Source organism: Eriocheir sinensis, chromosome 2, assembly GCF_024679095.1.
Source record: "Eriocheir sinensis breed Jianghai 21 chromosome 2, ASM2467909v1, whole genome shotgun sequence".
Taxonomy (NCBI): Eukaryota; Metazoa; Arthropoda; class Malacostraca; order Decapoda; family Varunidae; genus Eriocheir; species Eriocheir sinensis.
This window is the reverse complement of record NC_066510.1, coordinates 8672886-8691637: the sequence shown is the minus strand read 5'-3', so window position 1 is coordinate 8691637 and position 18752 is coordinate 8672886.

Sequence of the window (18752 nt, the reverse complement as noted above, 5' to 3'; positions counted from 1 at the left end):
TATATTTGAATGAAAATAGATTTACAAAATACACATAACATAACTAAAATTTGTATTGAAAAATATACAAAAATACATGAAAATAATTTCAGTTTGTATGAAAATAGATATTCAAAATACACATAACACTAGGTAAATTTCTTTTGAAATATATATACAAAATACCCTTAAAATATTGTAAATTTGTGTCAAAATATATAAACAAATACACATAAAATAACGTAAATTTGTATGAAAAATATATACAAAATACACATAGAATAATGTCAAATCGTATCAAAATGAATGAGCAGAATATCAATAAAATAACGTAAATTTGTATGAAAATAAAGATGCAAAATACCCATAAAATAAAGCATATTTTTATAAAAATACATATACAAAAATACACATAGAATAATTAAATTTGTATTAAAATTAATATAAAAAATGCATATACAATAAAGTAAATTTGTATTGAAAAAATATGCAAAATACACATAAAAGTGTAAATTTGTATAAAAATCTATATACGAATACACATAATATAACGTAGATTTCTCTATAAATATATATACAAAATACACATGAAATGATTTAAATACGTATAAAAATATATATACAAAATACACATTAAATAATTTAAATTCTCGTCAAAATAAATAAACAAAATATCAATAAAAGAATGTGTATTTATATGAAAATAGATACACAAAATACTCATAAAATAACCTAAGTTTGTATAAAACTATATACAAAAATACACAAAAATAATTTAAATTTGTATGAAAATAAATATACAAAATACACATAAAATTAGGTAAATTTGTATTGAAATACATATACAAAATACACATAAAATAACGTAAATTTGAATGAAAATATATAAACATATACACTTAAAATAACGTAAATTTGTATCAAAAATATATACAAAATACTAATTAAATAATGTAAATATGTATAAAAAAATATATACAAAACACAAATAGAATAATGTAAAATCGTATCAAAATAAATACACAGAATATTAATTAAATAATGTAAATTTGTATGAAAATAAAGATGCAAAATAGCCATAAAATAACGCATTTTTTATAAAAATATATATACCAAAATACACATAAAATATTAAAATTTGTATTAAAATAAATATAAAAAAAGCACATACTGTAAGGTAAATTTGTATTGAAATAGATATGCAAAATACATATAAAACAATGTAAATTTGTTTCAAAATATATATACGAATACACATAAAATAACGTTGATTTCTATAAAAATATATACAAAATACACATAAAATGAAGTAAATACGTATAAAAAAAATGAATAGAAAATACACATAAAAATCGTATCAAAATAAATAAACAAAATACCAGTAAAAGAATGTGTATTTCTATAAATATAAATATTCAAGATACACATAAAATATCGTAAATTTGTATAAAACTATATACAAAAATACACAGAACAAACACACATTCTTTTATTGGTATTTTGTTTATTTATTTTGTTTCGAATTTATATTACTTTATGTGTATTTTGTTAACATATTTTTATACGTATTTACCTAATTTTAAGGTTATTTTGTATATATATTTTTATAGAAATCTACGTTATTTTATGTGTATTCGTATATATATTTTGAAACAAATTTACATTGTTTTATATGTATTTTTGCATATGTGCATTTTGTATATTTATTTCAATACAAATTTAAATATTTTATGTGTATTTTGGTATATATATTTTTATAAGAAATGCGCTATTTGATGGGAATTTTGCATCTATATTTTCATACAAATTTACATTATTTTATTAGTATTCGGAGTATTTATTTTGATACGATTTTACATTATTCTATTTGTTTTTTCTATATATATTTTTTTATACATAATTACATTATTTAATGTGTATCTTGCATATATATTTCATACAAATTTATTATCTATTATTTATTTTTATACAAATACACATTCTTTTCATGATATTTTGTTTATTTATTTTGACACGAATTTACATTAATTAATATGTATTTTATATGTATATTTTTAAACGTATTTACATAATTTCATGTGTATTTTGTATATATATATTTGTATAGAAATCTGCGTTATTTTATGTGTATTCGTATATATATTTTGAAATAAATTTACACTGTTTTATTTGTATTTTGCGTTTTTTTTTCAAAACAAATTTACCTTATTGTATGTGTGCATTTTGTATATTAATTTTAATGCAAATTTAATTATTCTATGTGTATTTTTGTATATGTATTTAAAAAAAAAATTCTTTATCTTATGGGTATTTTGCATCTTTATTTTCATACAAATTTAAATTATTTTATTGATATTCTGTGTACTTATTTTGATACGATTTTACATTATTCTATATATAACAAAAATAAATACAGAATACACAAAAATAGATATGCAAAATACATATAAACAATGTAAATTTGTTTCAAAATATATATACGAATACACATTAAATAAGATAGATTTCTATAAAAATATATATACAAAATACACATAAAATTAAGTAAATACGTATAAAAAATGTATTCAAAATACACATAAAATAATGTAAATTAGAATCAAAATAAATAAACAAAATACCAATAAAAGAATGTCTATTTGTATAAATATATATATACAAAATACACATTAAATAATATAAATTTGTTTAAAACTATACAAAATACACATGAAATGATGAAAATACGTATAAACATATATATACAAAATACTCATTAAATAATATAAATTCGCGTCAAAAAAATTAAACAAAATAACAATAAAAGAATGTGTATTTGTTTGAAAATAGATATACAAAATACACATAAAATAACCTAAATTTGTATCAAACTATATACAAAAATACACAAAAATATTTTAAATATGTATGAAAATAAATATACAAAATACACATAAAATTAGGTAAATTTGTATTGAAATACATACACAAAATACACATAAAATAGTGTAAATTTGAATGAAAATACATAAACAAATACACTTAAAATAACGTAAATTTGTATAAAAAATATGTACAAAACACAAATAGAATAATGTAAAATCGTATCAAAATAAATACACAGAATATTAATAAAATAATGTAAATTTGTATGAAAATAAAAAAGCAAAATACCCATAAAATAACGCTTTTTTTATAAATATATATACCAAAATACACATCAAAAAATTAAATTTGTATTAAAATAAATATACAAAAAACACATACAATAAGGTAAATTTGTATTGAAATAGATATGCAAAATACATATAAAACAATGTAAATTTGTTTCAAAATATATATACGAATACACATAAAATAACGTAGATTTCTATAAAAATATATACAAAATACACATAAGATGAAGTAAATACGTATAAAAAATGTATACAAAATACACATAAAATAATGTAAATTCGTATCAAAATAAATAAACAAAATACCAATAAAAGAATGTGTATTTGTATAAATATAAGTATACAAAATACACATAAAATAACGTAAATTTATATAAAACTATATACAAAAATACCTCAGAAGTAATTAAATTTGTATGAAAATATATAAAAAATACACACAAAATAAGCTAAATTTGAATTGAAATATATATACAAAATACATGAAATAAAGTAAATTTGTATAAAAATATTGATACAAATACACATATAATAACGTAAATTTGTATGAAAATATATAAACAAAATACACATTAAATAATGTAAAAACATATAAACAAATATGTACAAAATACACATATAATCATGTAATTCGTATCAAAATAAATAAACAACATACCAATAAAATAATATAAATTTGTATGAGTAAACGTGTATGTTGCATATTTTTTCAATACAAATTTTCATTATTATATACGCATTTTGTATATTAATTTTAATACAAATTTAATTATTCGATGTGTATTTTTGTATATGTATTTTTATAAACATATGCTTTATTTTTTGGGTATTTTGCATCTTTATTTTCATACAAATTTACATTATTTTATTGATATTCTGTTCATTCATTTTGATACGAATTGACATTATTCTATGTGTATTTTGTATATATTTTTCATACAAATTTACGTTATTTTATGTGTATTTGTTTATATATTTTGACACAAATTTACAATATTTTATGGGTATTTTGTATATACATTTCAAAAGAAATTTACCTAGTTTTATGTGTATTTTGTATATCTATTTTCATACAAACTCAAATTATTTCTATGTATTTTTGTATATATTTTAATACAAATTTTAGTAATGTTATGTGTATTTTGTAAATTTATTTTCACTCAAATATATATTATTTTATTGGTGTTTTGTTTATTTATATTGATACGAATTTACATTATTTTATATGTACTTTGTATATTTATTTTTATACGCTCTTACATTATTTAATATTTATTTTGAATATATATTTTTATACAAATTCATGGTATTTTATGTGTATTTGTATATATATTTTCATATAAATTTACATTATTTTATATGTTTTTTGTACATATATTTTATTACAAATCTACCTTATTTTATGTTTATTTTGTATGTGTTTTTTGTATATTTATATTTATCCAAATACACATTCTTTTATTGGTATTTTGTTTATTTATTTTACTTCGAATTTACATTATTTTATGTGTATTTTGAATACATTTTTTTATACGTATTTACTTAATTTTATGTGTATTTTGTATATATATTTTTATAGAAATCTACGTTTTTTTATTTGTATTCGTATATATATTTTGAAACAAATTTACATTGTTTTATATGTATTTTTGCATATCTCTTTCAATACAAATTTACCTTATTGTATGTGCATTTTGTATATTTATTTCAATGCAAATTTAATTATTTTATGTGTATTTTGGTATATATATTTTCATAAGAAATGCGCTATTTTATGGGAATTTTGCATCTTTATTTTCATACAAATTTACATTATTTTATTAATAGTCGTTGTATTTATTTTGATACGATGTTACATTATTCTATTTGTTTTTTGTATATACTTTTTTATACATATTTACATTATTTAATGTGTATCTTGCATATATATTTTATACAAATTTATTATCTATTATCTATTTTCATACAAATACACATTCTTTTCATGATATTTTGTTTATTTATTTTGACACGAATTTACATTATTTGATATGTATTTTGTATATATATATTTATACGTATTTACATAAATTCATATGTATTTTGTATATATATTTCTATAGAAATCTACTTTATTTTATGTGTATTCGTATATATATTTTGAAACAAATTTACATTGTTTTATAATTATGTATTTTTGAATATCTCTTTCAATACAAATTTACCTTACTGTATATGCATTTTGTATATTTACTTCAATATAAATTTAAATATTTCGTGTGTATTTTGGTAAAAATATTTTTATAAAAAATGCGATAATTTTGGGCTAATCCTCAGTGTACAGAGATGGCAGTGCTTATCTGATTTCTCTGCCTGGAACACATGAAATTTCTCTCTCTTTCGTCTGTGGTGTAGTAGTTGGCACCTAGCTATAAATCCATGAGTCTGGGTTCAAATCAGCCTGAACAGTCCTTCACTTACCCAACCCATCTAGCTATATCCTCTCTTTTGGGGCTGTGTCGTGGAAGTACCTTAGGAATTTTAATGAAATAGGATGGTACTCTCATCAAAGCCTTGTAGATAAGAGAAGTATTTGTGGCCCCTGTGTGCTACAGGCAAAGAAACAAGAAAGGCACAGTGTTACCATCTATTTATATGCAGCACGAAAGTCACCCATTGGATCTTACTTCTAATTGTTTTGCAATATACTCTGTGCTTTACTAATTCATCAAATTATTATTTGAAATTCAGTTCTGATATCTGTGACATATTTTCTCTATTCATATAAATTTTGTCATTTATTGGGCCGAATTTCCTGTATGTAGTCAGGAAATAAATTGCCATGACATTTTACTTAGTCTTATGACTTTTCAGCCAAATACATGAATTTAGATTGGTTGCTTTCACAACTATAGCCATAATGCTGTCTTGCCAGGTAGCTACAAATGTAAAAAAACTTAGCACTTAGCCTCATTTTTTAAGGAACTAAGGGCTACAATGGCAATGGTTAGAACAGGATGATAAGCTTGGTGAATGGGTACAGATTTACGATACCATGGTAAGAAGCTGTACCCACACATCCATATTGTCTCCTTTACTCAAAACACTCTTATTAGCCATCCAACATCCTCAGGAGGACAGCATTAGTAGGTATCAAGGAGAAATTTGGCCGACATTGAATGCTCTATTGCTTATAAATTATATACATTAGATGAAATTCACTGCTTATATTACACAGTCTAAGCAACAGTTTATGAATGGGTGTTCCCACTAGCCTTCCTAGTCCCACATTCCACGACTATTACAGCTGTCACAACTTGATGTATAAATTTTTCAAATATTTTATTTGTTACTTGACAGAAAATAGGTTGCTAACAAACTCTACATCAAATAATCTGACCACAGTTAATTATTCTTTTTATATTCTTTTATATTTTTGTCTTTATTGTCCAGAGCAAATAGTTTGCTTTCAGCAGCATCATATGATGTAGCTGAGATCACCAAGAATAACTTCAGTAATGTTCTATAGGGACAGGAGCTACAGTCGATCTGTGGCTGTTAAAGCAAGTGTCCCTGGGTGGTGGCAGTGTATGGTGACCAGCACTCCCACAACCCCAAAGGCCATCACTCAGTGCTACAGTCTTGCCCAAAGTTCATCCACCACCTCCGGTGCTTCCACTCCTACTACAAAGCCTAAGAGAGAGCCAGCTAAGAGGAAGAGCATAGGGTGGGGATAACAGAGAAGCTGTGATCACTCCAGGGAAGCAGCAATAACCAGAGGGAGGTTGACTGCCTCTGGTGGAGTCCTGACCATCAAGTCTGTTAGAGAAAAGATCAATGAGGATCCCCCAAAACAACTGGGGAGGAGGGAGAGCAGGTGCCAGAAAATAAGGAGAGGAAGGGAATGGGGGAAAGGAGTGTGGGAGCCAAGAGACAAGCTGCTCTCGGAGGAAAAAGCGAGCAACAATAGCATCATCCTCAGTTAGCATAATTGACCTTTCCAGTGATGAAGAGAGAGACCCTCTTAAATAAAAGCATCATCACTATTAGGCACAAATCTGTCTCTGTGATCACTGCTGTTAAAAGATAACAAGTTAGTGATGAGTCTTTTGGCACCCTAGTCAAAAAAATGTTCAAAGACTCTCTCGTTCTTCAAGGCAGATGCATTTGCCCTCTGACCCCAAAAAGGAAGACAATTTGGAGAAGAGATGAACCTTGTCATGAATGAAATATTGCAAATTTCAAAGAAGAAATCTGCTGATGATTCTTTAGATGGGACAATTAAGAACCTTCGACAACCTGCCATCATCATCATTGCCCTTATCCTCCTCCTCAACCAGCATGAGCATCATCATCACCATCAGGAGGCTCATCCCAGTCACAGAGTCATTGCACCACCACCATCACCAAACACAACTTCAAAAGCAGAGTCTCGCTCCTCTTCCACAACAGTGAAGTTGGGGCAGCATCTGTTTCTCCTGGGAAACAGTCATCCAGGAAGCTCTCCAGCAAAACTGTCCTCAGCCATCTTTGTCCCCTGTTAAACCACCAGTGATCTCCCCAGCAAAGCAGGAGCCAGAATTCACCCTACTTCATCCAAAGCACCACACCTCCCAGCATCATCAGCCTGTGGCCAGTCTGAGAAACTAACATCACACATCCACATGGCGTCACACTCCAAGACTTCCTTTGCTGATCCATTCACTAAACACACATCCCAGAACAAGCCAGGAAAAGCACTCATCTGAACACCATTCGGTCTTACATTCTCAGAAACCGGCATCTCAACACCATACCTCTGCTGATTCCCATCAGAAGCATTCCCCAAAGCTTCATTCTTCCAAACAAGAGAGGCAGGCTCATAGCACCCATTCCTTGCCCACTGTTGAGCCTAAGTCACCATTACAAAATCAGCTCAACACTCCATATTCATCTCTGCAACACCACAGTCCTCTCAACACACCTCAAGCAGCCACAACAGCATTCTTTGCACCAATCCCAACATTCACAAAGACAGCAGCCACAGCAACAACCTTTAAATCTTCAACAACCTAAGCAGCAGCAGCAACAACAACAACAGCAACAACCACAACAACAGCAGCAGCAGCAGCAGCAGAAGCAACAGCAACAACAACAACAGCAGCAGAGCAATACAACAGCAACAACCACAGCAGCAGAAGCAACAACAACAGAAACAACAACAGCAGCAGCAGCAGCAACAACATCCTTTAAACCTCCAACAGCCCAAGGCACAGCATGCACCTCCCACATATCACCACAGCAGTAGCAGCAGCACCCACAGTTCTCATCCCTGCCTCAGCCACCAGTACCTCCCTGAACCCTCCAGACACAAGAAACAACAGTCACTCACTACTCCCAGTCCCACCACCATTCACAGTCCCACTCCAAGCCTAGCATAACTTCCTCCTGGGTTCAAGTGACATGGCCAGATCTCCAAGACCTCACCAACCAGTACAAGCAAAAGCCACTCCTCTTGGTCATCTGGCCATGATGTCATATCCTCAGGCAGAGGCAGAGTGACATACCCATGGGTAAGAATGCTTGCTTACCTTTTCTGTTATTGCCTTAATTCCATCTTGACACACCACATGCACCTCTTATGTGACTAATTTTCACACTTATCTGATATTTCTGTGCTACATTTCCCCTCCGTGTTTCTGGTGCATGTGACAGAGTTGGAAGACTAACTCTATTTTTTATGATCTTCTTTACCCTTATGCTCACACTTCCTTTCATAGCTGTCTGATGCAGCTATTGCTTTTCTGCCCTTTATTGCTCTCTTCAACACCTCTCCATGCTCCCATGCTTGCATTACACTATCCCTAAGTACTTAAATTCCTCCATCCTCTCTTCTTCCAACCAAATCGTACACTATCTTTCTCTGCTCTAACTCTGTTTGGCTTTGCAAAATCGTCCTCGCTTCCCCTTTTTAATACCATTACCTTACTCTTGCCACTTTTTTTGTTTGTAAGTGTATTTGTGTGTGCTCCCTATAGCACCAGTAGGCTCTTTTGAGGGGCCTGATTGATGGCCCCAATCTGTTGATGTCTCAATTTCATTTTAAGTGGCTGGTGTGATATATGACTTGCTTAACCCATGCTGACTCCTGGTGTTCCTCTTGAACAAAGTTGCTTAACCTCCAAAGGGCCGGGATGTACCATGAAATCAATTCTCCCCGTACGGCAATGTTCTGATGTTTTCCCGACAATGCTCACTCTCCATTATCAATTTCACAGCTCTGCCTAAGTCATTAGCTTTAAATTCATAAGCATTCCATTTCTCCATCCTTCCTCTTCAATCTGCCACAACCTCGAAGTCTGTACATCATGTGGTGCTTCCATGGTGATGTGATGAACTGCACTAATTTTTGCCTCCCAGCAGGCCTTTGTTCCGAGCGCTGCATAGGTTTTGTGGGTAGTCGAGTGTAGCAAGTGGCCATCTCCTCCCTGTGTTCGACCCCTCTACAAAACTCCTTCATTACTCTCATATTCTGAACTTGATAACCCTGAAGGGTGGTAGGATGAATCCTCAAGGGCCCCAATAACACTTCCACTATCACTGTAATGAGATTGATCTAAAGGATGGCCACCAAAATGAGGTTGCACAATAATGGGCCTCGGCCTTCTTGATAAAGGGTTGGAGTTCAATGTTATTGCTGTCACTGTCTTTACCACTAACACTTTTTGGAGCCTGTGAAGTCACTTTCAGCTCTCTCCCAGTTGAGCTCACATTGAGAGTTCTTTTGAGAGCAAGAAGAAACTTATGATGAGTCAAGGTCACTGGCTGTGGACACTGGGGTGGAATCAGGCGAGGAAGATCCAAAAACACTCTTCTTGCCATTGTTACAGTCAGAAACTCTGAGAATGGCTTGGAGGAGTTGTGCTTAAGCAGCTAGAGTCACCCTGACCCATAAATCCCCACCATAAATCTGTCAACTTCAAAATTACGGCAGAAAAAGGCAGATAGGAAAAACCTGTCACCTGCCCTTTACCTGGCAGCCAGAAAACCCCATCATTCACCCTTTACCTGGCAACCAGAAAAACCCGTCATCTGCCCTTTACCTGGCAATTGGAAAAACCTGCCACCCGCCCTTTAGGGGTTTAGTTAGGGTTGATTGAAGATCTGGACAACATGTGGGTACTTTCAACTACCTTCAATTACTCACCAAATCATGTTTATCCCATTTATTTAGGCCTGCCACCAATGATTGACCTGTACCTTTCACTTTCAGCCTTGCACCTAAATCCCCTAAGGCTACATCCATCCATATAAATACTGAGTGGTCAGGGTAACCTCACACACCCCTATTTTCCACCCACACCAGCACCTAAACTCTCACTCAACTCCCCAGTCACAATTTGAGGTACTTGAATTTCTGTTAAAAGACCTGATTGCTTCAAGTAAATGCCCTCCCACACCATATCCTCAGGACATCCCTTAAAACCTTTCCTGTCAACCTTGTCAAAGGCCTTTTCCTGGTTCATGGAAACAGTATACAGCTTCCCAGTTCCTACCCCCTCTCTTGGCACTGTTCAATGATCATATTCAGTACGTAGATCTGATCCACATCATCTTGTTTGACACACTATAGATTTATTCCCTTATTTTATTAATTTTATTTAGGTATTTTTTTCTTTCTTATCTGATGCCTATAATGCCAGTAGGCTCTCTTGAAGGGCTTGGTGGATGGCCCTAGCCTGTTTTTCAGTATTGGGAAAAATTTATTTTAAGTGGCTGTCGTAATACATATGACCTGCTTGGCTCATGCCCTCCAGTGCTCCTCTTGACCAAATTTGCTGAAGTTAGGATTGATTAAAATTTGGGATGCATGTGGGTAATCTGGCACTTGGTTATGGTTGAAAATTGTTAATCTAGCTGTCACCGCCTCCTTACTATCACAGTCATTGCTGTTCATTTTCTTTTATATGATGGCCCATTGGTGGCTTTCATCCAGTCTTTCAGCACCTCACCCTGCCTCCATGCTGGATCACATTCACAACTACATTTCTTCCATATTTCAGCATTTCTGCTGTTTTGTCTTGATGCCATTGGCCTTTCCTATATGTAACTTCTTTATTGCTTTTGTCTCACTCTCCACTACTATCTGTGAATGTGGCAGCCCTATAATCTGTACCCTTGCACTGTACTTCCACCTCCATCCCATACTCTAATTAAGTCATGGATTGAAAATCATCAAATACAGTATATTTCTTATTATTATTGTGTGTGTGTGTGTGTGTGTGTGTGTGTGTATATATATATATATATATATATATATATATATATATATATATATATCTATATATATATATATATATATATATATATATATATATATATATATATATATATATATATATATATATATATATATATATATATATATATATATATATATATATATATATATATATATATATATTATATATATATTATATATATATATATATATATATATATATATATATATATATATATATATATATATATATATATATATATGTATTTATGTATATATATCTGTATATATATATATATATATATATATATATATATATATATATATATATATATATATATATATATATATATATATATATATTATATATATATATATATATATATATATATATATATATATATATATATATATATATATATATATATATATATATATATATATATATATATATATATATATATATATATATATATATATATATATATATATATAATATATATATATATATATATATATATATATATATATATATATTGTTGTGGTGACAATATATTTGCCATTGAACATATTCTATAATAAGTTTGTATCTAATAACATGACTTCAACATCCAGGGTCAGGAAGCAAAAAGAGCACTTCAAGCAGTGGCAGCAGTACTTCAGCCAAGGTCACTACCAGTGTGCCAGTGGCAGAGAGGTGATTCCGTGGGCCTGCACCCACACCTAACAAGACTACTGCACATAACTACACTTCTTCCAGTCCAGGCAGTCAGCACCATCCTCTCCTGACCTCATCATCTCAACACTCCACCACAGCTAAGGCCAGGTAATTTTTCAGAAGCAACTGCTTCCATTTTGAACTGAAGGACAAACTAGATATTTACTTGTGCAGAGATTAGAATCCATTCTTTTATATCATATATTAACATACTCAGATTTAGAAATCTAGTGGCCAAAGGTTAGTGTTCTAGAAAGATATATTTAACCCTTTCCCATTCCAATTTGACTCCTGTCGTCATGGGATTTTTTGGCTCAGATGTCAGAATGACAACTTCGTTGTCATCCAAAAAAGTTTCCTTAAATATAAAAATAAAATATATCTCAAGTCGTCAAATGTTGGATGACTGACCAAGTATATAACAATATTTGTTGTAGCTTATTTACATGGAGGCAGAGTGCAGGTGGCATGTGGCTTGTTGTGAGATATCAAACAATTTAGTGTAGCATCTGTTTCCATCATGAGGAGTCACATGTGTGTGACCTTTCCAAGGAAGTGTCCATATTTCCACTCATATTGCTTATTATTTATTGGAAATTTGTTGGGATATTCTTGAATGTGTTGTTAATTCATTAAAAATCCCAAAGTTCACACAGGCATCATCTTTGAAGAGCAAGGGCAGATTTTGTTTTGAGTAATGTGTAAAAAATTTGCATGTCGGCTAAATTCAACTCACATTTTTGCCATTGTACTTTGTAGTTTTTTTGGCTATTTCAAAAGTAATGCAATTACCAAGCTTTAAAATGACACCTAAATGAGCCTTCTATGATAAAAAATAACTTTGCTATGAGCATTAGAATTAAAACATCTCTATGCAGCTGGTTGAAATTTCCGTGTGGGTCGCGATAAAAGTGCGGTTTTCTCAGACGAACCTGATGGGAAAGGATTAGAATGTTAATTGAAAGTGGAAAATATGAAGAAAAAAAACATCAATTTGAATCGTATAGGTGATATAATTATTTTGTTCCAGAATAGAGTTTACTTGATATATAATAACGTCCTCCATAGTTTTTGTGAAACATAAGCTTTCAGGCATTTTTTGGTGATAATGATGATAGTGATAATGTTAGAAATAAAAATTCACCAGCATCATTATAATTACTCCTGAGACATGCAATTATGAATTCATCATGACTTCACTTTTGTAGAACATTTTTCAAAATAGCCACATGGCCTTTTTACTCCCTACCTTGCCTTTGTCTGAAACAGTCACTGATGGTGATTTAAGCCAGGGGTTCCCAAGCTTTTCCTAGCATGACCCCATTCAGCACTTTCAACTGTTCAGTGCAACCCCAAGTGTGTGTGTGTGTGTGGGTGTGGGTGCGTGCGTGCGTGCGTGCGTGCGTGCGTGCGTGCGTGTGTGTGTGTGTGTGTGTGTCCCCCCCCCAAGTGTTTATGTTTACTTCTACATTTACAGCACTACTGTGAATTTTTAGTCGAGGAATGATGGATTATTAGGCGTTTCTGTTCTTGGCGAAATTTTCAGATGGTGTCTTTAAAAACCTCTCCATAATGGGTGTACTCGTATTACTAAATACTATATTTCAATTAATGTTATTAATTAGCAATGTAAATAAAATATTTTCAAAAGAGTAATGCAACATCATCACTTCTCTTCCCATTGTGATACCTCCTTTGCTGCACAATATCATAGCATTGCACCATCTTACCACACTAAAACGCCACATAAAATTGCGGTTCACAGGAACTGACCTGAGGGGGCGGGGGTGGAAGCACAAGTGAGTGCTCTCAGCCTGCTCATGCACAGAGGTTGATTTGTTATGTGAATTTAATTTAATCAATTGTCAAAAACCATGAAAGTGAGGATTCTTTTTGCATATATACCAAAGTTTTACGGGTGCTGATGATAATGAGGATCTGAAATTTTTGGAATAAATTAGTAAATAGGGAGATAAAAAGTAATTTAGATCACGCGAATTTCACGAGGATGTAAGAGCAGGGAGGGTAGTAAGGGAGTGAAGGAGAGGGGGAATTCAACGGTCAGTCGTGGCTCGTGTAAGGGTGCTTGAAGCAATTATTTGACTTATTTTTCTCAATGAAAGTACTATACAGCACTGAATTTGTCATGGTCTTGTAATCCCTGCTTGGATATTTCGTGCCCCAGGCCTTAATTGGGGTACCTCATAACCCACTGACCCCATGACCTCTTTATGACCCCACATAATGAGCATTCCGACCCCACTTGGGGTCTTGACCCCTAGTTTAGGAACCCTGATTTAAGTCATTGCTTTATCCAGCCCTTCAGCCCCACACACCTAAAAACAATGCACAGGGTATGCTTTCCATGTTATCAGAGTTCACAGGAGCATGTTTTCATGCACTTCCTTACTCTTCCAGCCTAGAGAGAAAAATATCCTGGCACTTTTTCATAATTTTTAATTGTAATTTATTTACATATTGACAGATTTTTCTATTTATTGTATAAATTGCTTGTATGATGTATTTGATTATGAACATGTCATTTCATTAATCTTTTGCCCCATTTATAGACTTAACTTTTTAGTTTTATCATATGTTGCATTTTGCCACTTGTTTTGCTTAAAAGAATAATGTCGTTTGTAAATTGAAGATTATTCAGGTATTAGTTTTGTATTTCTGCTCTATTCCTCCAGTTAATCTTTTTAGCACAGTGCAAACAGTTAAGGTGCTATGGTATTGCCCTGTCTTACTCTTTTTAATTTGACTTTTCCACTATCTGTATGAAGTGTAATAGTTACTGTTCCATCATTGTATATGTCTTCAAGAACTACAATGGATTCCCCTTTGCCCTTTTTTTTAAAATTGCATCCAGCACTGCTACAGTTTCAACTGAGTCAAAGGCTTTCTCTTAGTCATTGAATGCCAAAGTGGCTTTCCGTACTTGTCTGCTTTCTCTGTTACCCTCCTAAAGGTGTGGATGTGATCCATGGTTGAGAGCCCACTTCAAAAAACAGTTTGTTCTCTCTGCTAGATAGAGTTTAATAGGTGTGATTTTTATTTTATTTATATATTTATTTTTTCTAAATGATTTGTAGTCAGTTGACAGTATTCTGATTGGACAGTAGTTTTTTAGATATGTTTGGTCTTCTTTTTTATGTTTTCAAATTATGACTACTTTTTTCTTGTGTTCCTTTACAAGATCTGCCTTAGTATGATCTTCCCGGGTAGCTTCCTTCTTTTTATGCCTCTTGGTGCTCCGTAGTTTAGTCTTTTGTTACTGTTGGGATTTCTGCAATATCTTTACTTATTTCATTCTTGGGCTAAATGTCCAAATGATATAGTTATTTTTCTCATCTCAGGAGATCTTATTTTAAATCTAACCATGCTATGGTTTTACCAACGTTGCTTTGTTTAGTAGTTACATTTTTCATTAAGTCTCTCCTGTTTATGAGGATTATAGTTAATCTTATTTGTTACTTCAGATGTAGATTTTCCCATCCATTTTTGGTTTGCCTTTTTTGTCAGACTGTTATTTGTGGACTTATTTTGTATTAATATAGGGTTAATAATGTAGTCATTCATTCATACCACTAAATACATGATTTCTTCCCCGTACCTCCTCCACAGGCTTGATCCTTATGTGGCCTCTATGAGCCAGTCGTTATATGGGGGCCTGACAGCTGAGCAGCAACTCGCTTCCTACAAGCAGCTCCAGCAGCACCAACAAACCAGCCATCTGACCCCCCCACCAGCAGCAGGAACTCTGGCAGCAGGTTATTGTTAGTTCCTGTTTACTACCTCACATCTCATCTGTGGAGCATGTTGGCTGCCAGTGAATGAAGGCTGTCTTTATGTCTGTTTGTCTGTTTGTGTGTTTTGTTCTAGGTTTCATATAACAGCCTTTCATATTATTGAGTATGTCCATGATTCAGTGGTGAATATATATATATATATATATATATATATATATATATATATATATATATATATATATATATATATATATATATATATATATATATATATATATATATATATATATATATATATATATATATATATATATATATATATATATATATATATATATATTAATTATCATTACTCCACCACCTTATATATCTCGATCTTCTCTCCAAATGTTATTATACTCTTTTGTCCGAGTAGTACTTTTTTTTTTATAAATGTCACACCCCACCACCCAGTATAGTCTCATTGAGACATACAACTGAAAACATTTCCAGTTTAAGGTGGTCTAAAAGTTCATATTTCTTTGTATGTGTGTATCTGCCTGGTTTAGTATACAGAATTTTAGCTAATCCCTTGTTTTCCTGTCACCATATCTGCTTTTATCCAATTCCCCTCTATAATACTCTAATCTGGGTCTTTAATCACTGCTTCCATTTCAATATTTTTTTTTTTAGCCTTAAAGCCCATATTCCACAATTCACTACAGTTACTCAATTCATCTAGAATCTAGATCCTTGTGTAGCTCTGTACAGTTTGTGTGGATGATTATTGCACCAGAGTCTGCGCATTGAGATTTGCCGTGCAACTTTATATTTGCCTCTCATACCTTTATAAAAATATAAGAGGCATTAATCATGTGTCTAGCAGCGATGTACGTCATCTTCCCCACCAACTGGTGTGAGGGGAGGAGGGCTCCCTCCCTCCCCACCCTCCAGTAGGAGTTGACAGTTTGTATGGTCCTGAACAAATTAGCCTGAAATTTTCCCTACATCCTTGTGTTTCCGCCCATTTTTGCTGGATTACATAATGGCTGGGAAAAACACGGATGGCAAAACAATTCCAGCAATCACTGATCTTTACATTGCTGGGCAAGATGAATCCTCTTCCTTTGGAGGTGAATTATCAGTAGCTTCTGTCTTGCAGTAACACCTGCAACCAAGGTCTCTGCAAAATTTCTTGCTCTGTGCGGAGCAACACATCCTACAGAAGAGTATGGGTTTGTTCTTTCAGTTTCCTGGTTCTAGGGTGGGAACTGACATTAAGCTATTGTCTTTACATGTTACTGCTTCTATAATAAATAAAAATTGGTTTCATTGGTTGTTTCTAGGTAGTGACCATCTCTCAGCCAGCCTTAAATCAGTGGATCAAATTTTGCAGTAATATAAGCTTCAGTCCTTTTAACATGCAAATTTCCTTATTACTGTGCCCAGCAATGTAAAGATCAGTGATTGCTGGACTTGTTTTGCCATCTGTATGTTCTCCAGCCATTTATGTAATCCAGCAAAATGGGCAGGAACACAAGGATGTAGGGATAATTTCAGGCTAAATTGTTCAAGGCCATACAAACTGTCAACCCCTACTGGAGGGAGGGGAGGGAGGGAGCCCTCCTTCCCTCACACCAATGAGTGGGGAAGAAGATGTATGTTGCTGCCAGACACACAATTAATGCCTCTCGCATTTTTAAAATGGTATGGTAGGAAAATATAAAGTTGCGCAGCAAATCTCGATGCTCAGACTCTGGTGCAATAATTATCCGTGCAAACTGTACAATATTCAAAGCCTTTTACTTGCTTCATTCTATCTATCTATCCCTATCTGGGAAAGAGCTAACCCTCTTGCTCCCCAAATTTCTAGCTGGTAGTGCCTTCAGTTTCTGCCACTCAAATGGTAAAAAGTAAGCTTAGAGGGACACATATAATCTGCTTCCCCTATACAATTTCATGTTAAACAGAGGTTCTTAACCTTTTTTTACTTTTCCATACTCTCCACCAAACTGTCTAAATCATTATTATAACCAGTTATATTAGGTACCAGGATGATTTAAAAATATGTCCATAGCTTACTATGCATTTCAGCGGTGGACAAACGGTGTTTTTTGCAGATATCTCCTAAACGAATCGTTGGATGAGTATGATATTTCAACACACTACCTTGAACATCCGTTCGTAATTTTTGGTTAACATACCACATTGCTATATATGTTATGTGAGGAGTTTGCACAAGTGAAAATAACACAAAGCCGACGAGGCATGTTCACGCATTCGAATGAAAGTGTGCCCCCCACACCCACAACCATTCCTAACCACTACTCGTCTCCCCGTCTCGAAGTCCCCCCGCCTCTTTATCCCTCCTCTCCTCTTCCTTGCTTCTCGCCTCCCTCACTCCTGTGCCCCTCCCTACTTCTCCCACTACTGTATTTATACATTATAATGTTCTGTAAGTGTGTATGTACAGATATGATTATTTCCTAAGAGTATGGTACAATTTCATGAAGGCAAGAAGTGGTTCACGTTGATAATTACTGTACAACAGCACGTTTACGTGTAGTATATAGGAGAGCCATGTTTGCAGTCGTTATGGTCAACCACGTGAACATGATGTGCTGGAATTACCTGTGACTTGGACCTTCTACTGTTAGGAAAAGTTGATACTCTTATTAGTACTGTCTGCCTATTGATCATAAAAAGTGGTCAGTTTATATATAATATTATTTTGTTGACTTGTTTGTTGTATATTCATGTTATCAAAAAATTATAAACTGCATATATTTTCTTAATCTATACATATGTATAATGCGTAAAAGTCAGAGAGAGAGAGAGAGAGAGATTAGAGAGAGAGATTAACATGTGAATTAGCTATTGCTTTAGCAGTGGTTTGATTGAGTCTGGTTTTCATGTCCACATATACCAAC